Genomic DNA, 13,192 nt, shown 5'->3' with positions numbered 1-13,192 from the left:
TTTCGTGCTTTGAGTATCATGATTTCTATCATCAGTGTTTCATTAGGATGAGGCAAATTGTTGGTGTTTTACCAGATACAATTAATGAAGGGAACCATGTTGACATAGTTTTTTTCTGGTGAAATTAATGAAACGGGAAAAGTAATTTCTGTTTCAGTCATACCATTCTGGAAGGCAATTTGGAACTATGCCCAAAGGGCCATAAAAGACTGTCTGCCCTTTGACCCAGCCGTAGCACTGCTGGGTTTGTACCCCAGAGAGCTAATAAGGAAAAATACATGTACAAGAATATTCGTAGCTGCGCTCTTTGTGGTAGCAAATAATTGGAAAATGAGGGGCTGCCCTTTGATTGGGGAGTGGCTGAACACGTTGTGGTCTATGTTGGTGATGGAATACTGTTGTGCTAAAAGGAATAATGAACTGGAGGAATTCCATGTGAACTGGAACAACCTCCAGGAAGTGATGCAGAGTGAGAGGAGCAGAACCAGGAGAACATTGTACACAGAGACTGATACATTGTGGCACAATCGAATGTAACTGACTTCTCCATTAGTGGCAGTGCAGTGACCCTGAATAACCTGGAGGGATCTACTAGAAAAAACACTATCCCCATCCAGAGGAAACACTGTGGGAGTAGAAACACCGAAGAAAAACAACTGCTTGAATACATGGGTCGAGGGGACATGGTTGTGGATGGAGACACTAAATGAACATCCGAGTGCAAACACCAAAAACATGGAAAGAGGTTCTGATCAAGGACACATGTAAAACCCAGTGGAATTGTGCATCGGCTATGGGAAGGGTGGGAGAGGGGAGGGAGGGAAATAATGTGATTCTTGTAACCAAGGAATAATGCTATAAATTGACTAATTAAATTAATTAAAAATATGCATAACAGTACTTCTGTAGCAAACATGTATCCTAATCAACATAGCAGGTGGCCATTTGATGAAATTAAGCCTAGGTATGTAATAGAATGGTATGGTGATGAAGGAAATGAGAAAAACTGAGAAGCATGTATAAACTGATGCAAAGTAATATAAGAAGAGTCCAGGAAAAAAAAAATATATATATATATAAAGTGACTGGAAAAAAATAACTCTTTTTGACAGTAAAGTTGATGATGACCAGGAGGGAGATTTATCTGTGTCTGGGTTGGGCTGGCCTAAAGAAAAGTGACAAGATAGAGACAGGCTGGGGTGAAGAAGTATATGGAAACTGCTACAAAAGTTTACATATTTGCACAGCACTTTACAATTCAATTTTCTTAAAACAAACCTGTTTCATAGGTGGTAGAAGCATTTTTGTAGATAATAATGGTATTTTTACAATTTAGACAACTGTGGGTCTTTGATATTAAATGATTAAATTACATAGAAAGTAAGCAATAGAACTGAGAATGGGATAATCTCCATTAATTCCGTCTATGATCGTTATTTCTTGAGATTTAACAAATGGTGCACATATTATAAATGCACACACACATAAAGAATTATTATTTTTAGAATCAACTTGAGCCAAGAAAAAATGGAAGAGATATGATTGTTGTACTTCTAGATTGTAGATTTGCAAATATGATTCTGCCTCCAGTAAATCATCCCACAACATAATAAATAGTCCATGGATTTGCTGCGACTTTGCTGTAAGGCAGCATTATAAATAGACAATGATTCACAGGGCACCCAAGTCTGATATTTCTGAGAATCTTCTCATAAGAATAACAGCTTTTCAAAAGCATGTGGAGGCTATTATGAGGACACGGAAGATGAGCATGGATAAGTATTTTTATACCAGATTTTCTCCAGGTGACAAACTGTCAAAATACCTTTTCTTTATAATCCTTGTCTTTATAACAAGATTGTGGAAACGATATACAATGTTTGATGAGAAATCAAGTAGGCTCGAAAAGAAATCAATTGTTACATGTTCCTCTGATGACTTAAGAAACGATCCTTAATTGTCCGAGTTTACGCCCAAATCTCTATCAGTAAAATATAAAGCCCACACATCTTTGGGCCAGCCTGGTTTGCGATTTTCCGATTTTCCGTATCCTACAATGAAATTGTCGCCTTGTGCTCTGTAGTGGCCAATTCATTGTTATTGATTCCGTGGGACCATCATCCGCGATATACAAGTCTTAATGCTCTAATCTTCCAAAGGTTATACCACAAACACACCATCTTTACTTCAGCAGTCAGTGCTCGCCTCTAAGTTCCGCATCATTCAGAAGAAAATGGAAGGCAGAGAAGATATTGTCAAGTTTCAGTTTGTCTTTATGACTCTTCTTGGCCTTAATTTCCGCAATTGTAAAATGAAAGGGTTGCATTCGATTATTCCAAAAGTCTTCTTTTTTTCCTGGGTAGCATGTTGACATTCCCTGACCTTTAGTCTCCTAATCCACACTTCCTCCGGCAGCGCCAGGGGTCGCTATGGCTTCTTGCTTCTCCGTACTAGAGACCCTACGGGCAGGGGTGGCCAACGGGTTCTCTGAGGCTTGTCTCATGAAACAACACCCCTTTGCTTCCCTATTGAATAGTCGTTGATAGCCAAAGGAGGCTTCTCCAGTCTTTGGACACGTATCTGGTCACAGTCAGGGTGAAAATGCATCCAGTGTCAGAACAAAACCTTCTACAACACAGACAGAATTCAGGGCAAAGCGGGCTCGAGTGGAGGGCACGAGAAGCGACCGACCGACGAGAGTGCCTCGTCTTCCTTTTCTGAGCCACTCCGATGAGTGCAGCCTCCTTCCAGGCTTCCTTGCACTCTTGAGGCTGCCTGTCCTCGGGGGTCTAGTCTTACCCTGCCTCACAATGCAGGCACTGCCGCGAGCTGCCGCTGTCTTGTAAACATCTGCGGAAGCACCCCAAATTGGACTGGATCTAGACTTCCACACGTTTGACACATATTTATAACATCAGTTGAGAGCCAAAGGTTGAACGTTATTGGAAGGACACTTGTTCGTGGCGGGGCTCCATGAAGGCACGGCTACAGTAACTCCACCGCTATGTGGATTTCACACTATGACGCTTATTTCAGTGCCGGATAGTGACACAGTCCATTACCAGAACAAACGTTCTGGAGGATTCATGCGGGGAGGTGATGTGGGGAAACAGGACTAAAAAGGGCCGGCATGCCACGCGGGCAGACCTCCGATTATGTTGTCACCTAAACACGTTGGTGCTGGAGAAAGTATCTTAAAATGCATCCATTAAAGAGGATTCAGAGATCTGTGGCACGGCCACACCCAGCACTGGAATCCCTGGCTGTTAAACGTAAGAACAGGAGATGCGGGGAGGACGCCGCTGTGCCAGCCGTGCTGGAGCTGGGGGGCGTTTGGCAGAGATCATCATCAGTCCCCAACGATCCGGTACTTCCTAATCTATTTTACCGCCTGCCTGCCCCGGGGGCATAAAGCGGAATATCTTCTCATCTCAGAGCTTACGCTGTATCTGGGGAAACAAAGTAACCGCAGGCGTACTTGTGTGTGAGTCCATGCAGAGAAGAATCAGGAGAAGGCGGTGTGTACGGTCTTGTGCAGTCGTGCTCTGTGCACTTCTATGGCTGCCTGCGGACTCACCATGGGATGCTCAGCGAGGAAGGACATTCCTGTATCATTTTGCATCATGCTTCCCTTCTCTAGCGGGATTGATCACCAAAACAAACAAAATGCCGCTCCATGGCATCAGACGAGGAACATTCTAGAAGTGGCAGCACGGTGCTAGCCAGCTGGACTGGTATCAGAAGAGAGCTAAATCTGAATTCTTCCTGACACCGGTTCTTATCTTTCCTGTCTTGGGCTTCAGGTGGCCATTTATAAAACTGGAGAGATTTGTGGCTAATTAATTTCTAGAGTTATTTCACACACACAAGCTTCGATGTGCCTGGAATGCGTTATCGCCTCAGTTTTGCTTCTTGCTTCCTTGAAGATGCCCTTTTAGCCACCCCTGGTCAATTAATGGTGTCTTTTAAAAATATCTTCATAGCCCACATTTCTATTTGATTTACATCATCTAGAAAAACAGGAACTCCTTGTGAGGGGATTCTGTTCTGTTTTCTTGTGTCTCTGGTAACTATTAGAGGTCATAAATGCTTATTATTGAGCTGAACTTTAGCCAAGGGCTGCAGCCACTTGCACGGGTAATGACAGCCGAGCTGAAGACTGAGCACTCCACTTGAGAGATGCCTGGGGACGTGGTTCCAGAAGACAAGAGAACTCAGTGATGGGCAAACATTCGGTGCTGTCTTGCCTTGTGGTGGGGAAAAGCTTTACTCAACCTGGCTGGAATTGTGGGCAGCTTTGAAATCACCTGCCTCAGGACAGTCCACTTATTTTTCCTGGATTTGTACCTGCTGGGGTGCGATTCCTTCCCTGGTTTCCAAGCACTACTCTGGTGAGGAGAAAGGGCCTAGGATGCGATCCCAGGAAATGGGCTAGAGTTTGAGCCTAACTATTTGCCTTTTCTCTTTTATAGGTACAAGAAGTAGAGCCTGTGGCCCAGGAACTCTAGCTATGTGGATCCAGGACTGCAGCAATGAAGCCTGGAATTTGAAGCCGGCCCAGGAGTACAAAAGTCCTAGAAGTGGCCCAATGGTCATTTGGACTTGACCTTGGCAAAAATAATGCTATGAAGGAACTCAGTGAAGCTACCCGTCTAACGTGTTCTTCCCCTCCCCAGAAATCAAGGCGGCATGTGAGGAATTATTCTCTGGAAGTGTAGCTGGAGCTTTTTATGTTTATTTTTATCACAGCTTGGAAGTAAATGTAATATAAGAGAATCTGATCTGAAGCGATTTGGGGACTAGTTATTGACTTCTAAAAGGACAGCAGGATTGGTAGGGGCTGAAGCCAGGTGCAGAAAGATTGTTTAGCCCTGCAGATTAATGGGATACTCTGAAAACGTACTGAGCTGGCCTCAGAGAAAAGGGCCATAACAAAAATATTACATTGGGAAGGGGAAATGACTAGAAGTAAATGATCATTAGAAATTACTAAGGAAGGTATTTGAAATAGATTAAATGATGGCCTAAGAATCAAATCTGTCCCTGACCCGTAATTGGTGAGCATATAAATGAACATCTTTCACATTGAGTTTAGCTTCTTAGCATTCATGTACTAAGTAAGTCAAGATAGGTCACCATCTGCATTGATGGAGAGAGCTTTTACACTATAAGAACTTAATACAATAGAAATGGGGTATTTTCTATGGCTTCAAGTAAACTAATGATGATAATTTAGGGGCATGTAAATTGCCCTTAACAGTATTCCAAGCAGTTCTATAAGGTAATTATTATAACTCATATTAACTTACCAAAAAAAGTGAGACTCAGGAAATCAGAAGACTTGAATCAATAATATATCCAATAAGTTTCAATGGCAGAACTCTGACTTGGGTTCAGTGAATCTAGATCTTTATATATACATATATTATTTTATTATATTTATTATTATATTTATTATATCATTTATATATTTTATTATATATATATCATATAGACTCCATCACACTACAACCATTCATTCCTTCCTTCACAAGATCAAGATGCCAATTTGATTATTAACCTGATTTGTCATCAAAATATAATCTAAATTCTACAGTCCAGGATAGAGCAATTACTTTCATCAATAATCCTTTAATCCTTCTTCATCCATCTTGCTTAAATCTCTTCTCATCTAAATAGCTGACTAGCATTTTCTATAAGAGAAACTATACCCAAATTGGAACTTTAACATAAACATTTCTAAGGTAAAGTTCAAGTGTTTCACTTCCTTCTAAACTTTCCAAGTGCCTAATTCTATGTTCTTCATGTGTTGAATATTGTTAACAGAATAGAATGGTTTTACAAGTTCCATGTATATTCCCTGTGACCGGTGTAATAGTTAAATGAATTATAGATAATTGAAGAGGTACAGGGGATAAGGAAAGTTTTGTAACATGGAATGGAGGAGTTGAAGGGATAGAGAGAATATGGTTGCTGGTGAGGTAAAAGGAGAGATCCCCCCTTGCTGAGTGGCTATCTTTGAAAAATGGGGTTCCTAAGAAATCAGTCAACTATGATAGCCTGATAGTCTATGATAGTCTTCTCTATTGATTGATGTTGAAGATATCCCATAGCAGGTATGCACAAATCCCCCTGAAGGACAAGCCTCCCCCCTGAAACAAGGTCACCCAACAGGGGTCCGATAAGGACCCTTTATGTTTGAATGGCTGTCCTTAGGTTCTGCTCCCTCTATGTCCCTCTGAAATGATAGTCCTCTTATCTGACTGCAGGTTATTTACATAAAGATAAATTTAATAACAAGTTTGGATTAGGAAGGAATCAGGGTAGAGGGAATAAGGATTTCCCTATACTTTTTTTCCCCCAGATTGGGTTTGAGTCTTTCTTAGCTTTTGAACTGAGACCAGGCCTCACAGGCTGGTGGAAGGGTTCTTTTGTTCCTGTATATGCTAATTTATGCTAGCTTTCTTAAGTTCAGAGTCTTTAGCAGTAGACAGCAAGAGGAAGAAAGGTTCTGACTTTCAGAGTTGGTTGGGCCTGTCTCCTTGTCTCTTCAGGCTAGTGCCCTAAAGACCACTTTACAGTACAAATTGCTCCTCTAAAATCCATTTGTTTGATGACAAAATCACAGGAATCCAGGTAGAGCAATCAGTTGGTAAAAATCAGGAATAGAGGTATTTCTATCCAGAGACAGGGAGAGAGTGCTTCTTCCAGTCTGAGGGCCAGGAAAGAGAGTCCTTGAGAACAACTGTCACTCTCCAAGTCCCCCTTCCCCCACCAACTGCCATCATTGTCAATATCTTCACTCCAACATTCCAACTGCTGTCTGTTCCACCTGAATGGCAGAAAGACCCAAAGCTTGATTCAGTTTTCCTTTCCAAACTGGCAACAAGTAACTTTGTCCAAGAAACTGGATAAAAATTAAATAGTAGGAGTTTTAGACAATGTGAAATGTTCTTCCTTTAGAGTTATGCTCAAATAAGTTAGTTGCTGAAAACATCTAAAAATGCCCTTGATCTTTTAAAAATTGTTCACAAATAATTATTTTTTAACAAATCAAAAATCTTTTGTGAGGTAATCTTTTCATTATACAAAGACTTTGAAACCCTGCTCAGTGGGAAATGCAAAGGATTTATATTAATATGACCTGGTTTCAGTTTCCTCATTGATAGACTAAGAGGATTGAACTAGTTGCTTTCAGCTCTACACTATTCCAGGTTCACTAAGTTCTTTCTATTTATACTAAGCAGACATACACAAGCCTATCTATGACCATGTGATATTCAAGATAAAATATTTTTAATTTCCTTTTCACATCACTTATTGCTTCTATTGAAACCTCATGAAAGACTGCAGGAACTATGGAGTTAAAACATAATTAATTAAAATATAGAGATGAATTGGATTATACCCACATCACATGAGAGTATATATAAAGGAAATGCAATAGTCAGGCAATTTGTGAACACTGAGCAATAATGAATATTCTTTTAAAAAAGTGAACAGCCTCTCTCATTATATTCTTGGATGAAATGAACTCTCACATGTGATTGACAATTTGCTTAACAAAGTGCTGATTCTGAAGTTTTCTGTCATAACCCTGCTTTATCTTGGCAATTCCTACTACTATAATAAGAACTCATTAGAGAATAAAAGCAAGAGGATCAGAGGAAGGTTTTATTTTTTCTTTGGAATATATACTTTGTCTATTTGAAAGAAATATAATTAAATTAAAGGAATATATTTTAGTAAAAAGAAATGAAAGGAAGAAAAAAAAAAGAATAGTTCAAAATTAAACCAGGATAGTCAAATATGGTGGGCACTTCTTTTTGTACCCTTGAATCAGTGGAGAAATTTAATGTTAATTTTTGAGGAGTTTGGGGGAGTTTTTTTGGGAAGAGAATGTAATTAGAAGATGCTAAAATTAAGATACATTGATGCATTAATTTAATGTACAATTAACTAGCTTTTCTAATCTTCCAACTTATGGCAATCTTTGTGAACTGCTTGAAACTCTACTAGAGGAAATATCCTTTCACTACAGATGAGGAAGAAAGTGTCTGTAACATCAGAAAATGAGCCAAATAAGAGTAAAGTTAATGAAGGGCATCAGTTGAGTTGGGGTGCAGAAGATACACATTTACTTTCATATTGCGATGTGTATAACCTAATTGTTGAGTGTGGGCTTCAATCCTTAGAAACTAATGACTCAAATAACCAACACCCTAGAGTAAGGTGCCTCATAACAAATGGAAGGACCACATAAAGAGTAGACCCTGAAGAAATTTCTTTTTCCTAAAGCTTAAATTATCTACTCAAGCTCTCTTTTATAAAAACTGAGCTTTCTTTGAAAGAATTTTAAAGTTGCACTAAAACACGAACACAAGGACAAGAATGAATAATTATATACATATGAACAGCTATGAAGGAGATCCATTTTATATAGACAAGTTATGAGAATTATCCCCAACATAACTCTACATACCTGTGACGCAAGATTCTTGGGTAACATTTTTTTCTTAGAAGGCTGACATTCTCTAGCCATGATCCCCACAAAATAGTCCTTTCATAGATAGTCCTTCCCAGACTGGAAACAAATCTTACTCTCTTCCTTAGTGGGGGTTGGTTAAACTCATTATATTATAGAAATGTTATTCTCTTATCGTAAGAGATGACAGAGGCAGCATGCCATAAGTTGGTCGTCAGAATTGGGAATATCTGGGTTCGAGATATATTATACACACAACATACACAGAGACACACACATACACACACACAGTCATGACCCAGACGTTCCTATGCAAATCTCCATAAAAAGAGGGAGTTTCCTAATAAGAGCACAATTTACAAATGGTATCGCTGGTTTGAACCAAAATAGGAGGAACAAAAGAAAGATGAAGGTGAGTAATTTGGACCATCTTGGAGAGATCTGTAGAAAACGATGTGGCAGCAAGTAATTTTGAGTAATTGCAGGGCAAAGTTGGCTCCGGAATGCACCTCCTTCGGACTGTCTATTCATGGCAGTTGTAGGAATGGCATGTTTCATATTCTGCCAGATACGGTCACTGCAGGCTGGTTTAAACCAGTTTAACTCTTTTTCTTTGTGACCAAGAAGTGCTCTTTATTGATGGAGGCTAATTGGCTAAATGTATGAAGTTTAAAAAAACACACACATCAAGAATGACAAAAGAAGTCAGAGCAAAGGGGGGAAATTTTAAAGCAAGCAAAATAGGGGGATTCATTTTTAAGCAAGATCTTCCTTTTATTATCAAACTCAATTCACCAATGCTAATGCATTCTAGTAGAAAAATCTCTACCAGAACCTGAGAAATACTTTCTGCGTTGCTATTTTGTTGGTGGAAAAAAAGAAAAAGAATTTGGGTTAATGAGAACATTAAAATGAAACGTTAGTTGTTGAAAAATTCTCATTAAACTGAGAATCAATATTTACAAGAAAACTCTCCGATAATGCATCTTCTTCCTGGGAAGATACAGCAGACATAGTAAGTAAACTAGGACTTTAGAAGAAAGACATCTAGACAAGTGAGTCTGAACGGATTTCCTTGTTACTACTATCTTGGATTTAATCAGTGGAACCATGGACGATACACGACATAATGGAAAGAACGTTTGGTGCATTAAAAAGCGAAATCTGCATAAAAATGCACAAGAGACAAAGTGAAGTGATAGAAATAGATTATGACTTTGTGTTTCCTCTCTATGGATACAGATAGACACAGATCTCCACAGTGGGTGTGCATACGCTCGTGAGTTGTCAGCACGTTCCCTTTCGCTCCCTGTACACACAGGTCTTACTAATGCAAAGCTAAGCTCTTTATCCCCAAAGCCAGATGTCTTCTTTAGGAAGGAAATAGCAAAGTACATTGATTTGGACTCACTCCTAAGGAGCACTTTCCCTCAGCCCTAACAGAATCTCCTATGGAAAATTAAGTGAGCCGTCATCTTTGAAAACGTATACCCTGGGCCAGTGAGGTGGCTCAGTGGATTGAGCTCCAGGCCTACAGATGGGATATTTTAAATTCAAATCTGGCCTCAGACTCTTCACAGCTGTGTGAACCTGGGCAAGTCATTTTACTCCCATGATCTAACTCTTACCACTCCCTCTTCTGCCTTGGAACCAACATATAGCATAAAATGTGTTTTAAAACAAAAAGCAAGAGAAAGAAAAAGGTCACATAGCTAAAAATAATAATGATATCTTTGAGCATTTAAACCAAAGCTAATGACATGTCTTTGAATAGTTAAGGCACGATCCATTATTCTTCCATTCATGCTTTTAATTTCCATAAGGAGGACTAAAGGAGAACAAGACTAGGGGAGAAGGGATGAATGAATGAATGAATGAATGAGAAATCACGTGTTAAGGCTATACTGTGTAAAAAGCTCCGTGCTGAGTGATGGGGATAAAGACAGGAAAGCGAGACAATCTGTTCTCGAGGAGCTCAGCTTTTAGGAACGGGACACTATAAAAGGAAAGTTTGTACTTTAAGTCAGGAAATGTCATTGATCCTGGTAACGAGTCTTCTTTAATTCTACTTTTTCTGATAAAAACTATCAATAAAAAATTCTTTACTCTCTTCTAAGAGCAACACTGCAAGACCAAGGCCAGGTGGACAGAGCTAAGTGGCTCGCCCGGGTCCCAAACCCAGGAAGTGTCTGAGAGCCAGATCTCAGTCCAAGATGTGCCAATGCCATTTCCCCGCTTCTATTCACTGCGCCACCTGCCTACTCCCCCAAACTATTCATTTCTAACATTCAGTTATTTGACAGGGCCAAGGACTTTGGGGACAAGTATTTTCTTTTCTAGATTTTCAAGTTGCTAAAGAAAAGGAGGCAAATCCTTGCAGAGGCAAGTTCCCGATGGCACGTCCATGGGGCAGGTTCCATGCATGATAGAGAAGAGGGTTGTATTAGGAGAAAACCTCTGGATCTGGCGTGCGCTGCTATTTCTGGGGCTGGACAGCTCTGGATTCTAGGCTGCCTCTCTCAAATGGCAGACACTGAAACTCACTTGTAATTTAGGGCCTAAAGAAAGAGTAAGGCAAAGAGGAAAACATAGCTCTGGTTTTCAAATTTCTTGAAATTAAAATGGTGCCCTTATATTCTACTTTCACCAAGCATAATTTTACATATGAGGAAACTGAAACCCAAAGCAGTATCATTTGATGAGAAAGAGACCAAGTCCCCATCCACGCTGTATGTCTTGGTACCACTGATGTGACAGTTTTCTGCCTTTCCTCCCTTAATGCTTTCTGTCTATGACCATCTAGCTCTTATCATTGAATGCTCTAACCCTCAACTAAATACCCTACTGATAGATGGAGGGGACTTTCCAGATGTTTGAAGCAAGACCCAGGACCATGTCTTCTTGGAGTTGGGTTGCTCTGAGTGCAGCCCAAAGCGGGTGGTAAACTCCTTGTAAGGCTAAACACTTGTGTGAGGTTGATAGTCGACAAATACCACGAGGGATTTAAGCAATAATTTAAACTCATTGGTTGGCACACATTAATTAATAGGCCATTAATGGTTAACTAATATAGGTGCTTTATAATGTTTGTTGACTGATTTATTGATTAACTGTCTGCGCCTAGTTGTCCTGCTATTAGGCTTGAGTCAATTTGTTATTGAAATTAAAAAAGCAGAAAAATGTGGCATTATATTATTAGAATAATTCCGCTTGGTGGAATGAAAAGAGACAAGATAACGAATCACCCTTATCTCTTTTCAGAGTTGAGGGATTATGGATTTGGAATGCATACGTCAGGCTGTGGTGACTGTGTTGCCTCGTTTTTCTGAATTTTTATGCCTTTTTCTTTTTTATCCTTTGCCATTGAGGCTGAACCATCTCCTCTGCTACTCTAGGGATAATGAAGATCCATGTTCTATCTCTCATTCACTTCTGGACTTTCTCCACCACTACCTCACCTCAATTCCAACTCGAAGAGTAAACTTGACCCTTGTGACTTGACAATCTATTGTCCCAACAGTTTCTCCTAGTCACTGTCATTAAGTCGTGTTTATCAGCATTTCAGAAGCCAACTATCTTGTTCTATCAATGGAAATAAATGTGTAAGCAACAAAAGGACAATAATAACCAAGGGATGTATTGTTTAGAAAATGTCTATGACTACAGGTGGTATGGCAGGCTATGCTGCTACCCCTTCACTTCACTTCCCTCTATCTAGGAGATTAGAAGTGTATCCACTGAATAATTCATAGAGGATCTTCCCTCTGCTAGAAACAGGGAGGGAAAAAGAGGAAATTGTCAGAAACCCAGCATTTCTGTAGCATACCAGAACACTCCAAATTCAACTTTGCCCTGCTGTTACCCTTCCATTTGTCCAGAGAGAGACATCATTTTCTGCCTAGGTAGTCACCAAGGTAATCTCTGCTCTGACTAGATTCCTTGCATGACAACTGTTCTTCTTTTTTCTTTTTCATGTGGCTCATCCAAGATGTACTCTCTAGTCTTCCTGGTCCAAAAGTTGTCCCTCCAACAAAATTCAAAAATTAGGGCTCCTAATGAGTGATATCTTATTACTACGGATGTCATTACACACCAGCTGATTTTCAACTTGTAGGTTCCAGTGTGGGGAAAATTGCAGAGACAGAGTTTGGAATGTTTGAGTGAGGATTGATTGACAATGAAGGCAGTTGGAGGAGGGAAGGGAGAGAAAGGAGAGTGACAGTGGTTCTTGACAGGAACTCTTTCCTGGCCCTCGGGACTGGAAGGAGCTTTCCCTACCTCTTGGGATAGAAACTACCTCTATTTCTGGATTTTTCCCAATGGTTTGTTCTACCTGGATTCCTGTGGATTGTGTCATTGAACAAAAGGATTTAAGGGGAGCTGCTTAAACTGTAGCACTGGACTTTAGGGGCATTAGCCTGAATAGATAGTCCTAACCAGCTCTGAAGCTCAGAATCTCTTCTCTTGCTGTGGACAGCTAAAAACTTTGAACTTAAGAAATGTAGCATAGATATAGTATAGAATCGGAATAAAAGAAACCCTCCACAAGCCTGTGAGGCCATAGCTCAGCTCAAAAGCTGAGAGAGACTTGAAAACCAGTTTGTGCTAAAGTATAGGGCAAATCCCTATTCCCTCTACCCTGATACCTTCCCAGTCTGAACGTGCTATTAAATCATCTTGAATTAATTAAATGCAGTCAGATAATCT

General features: G+C 40.0%; 1 long non-coding RNA gene across 1 annotated transcript; it reads left to right on the top strand.

Annotated features, from left to right (window-relative positions):
* Nucleotides 1-2,895: 2,895 nt before the first annotated feature.
* Nucleotides 2,896-4,791, top strand: LOC103106048 (uncharacterized). The gene is made up of 2 exons (XR_008917964.1): nt 2,896-4,391; nt 4,473-4,791. It is a non-coding gene; the product is annotated as an uncharacterized LOC103106048 (long non-coding RNA).
* Nucleotides 4,792-13,192: the final 8,401 nt, after the last annotated feature.

This window comes from Monodelphis domestica, chromosome 3, assembly GCF_027887165.1.
Source record: "Monodelphis domestica isolate mMonDom1 chromosome 3, mMonDom1.pri, whole genome shotgun sequence".
Classification (NCBI taxonomy): Eukaryota; Metazoa; Chordata; class Mammalia; order Didelphimorphia; family Didelphidae; genus Monodelphis; species Monodelphis domestica.
This window is presented reverse-complemented; position numbering and strand designations above follow the sequence as displayed.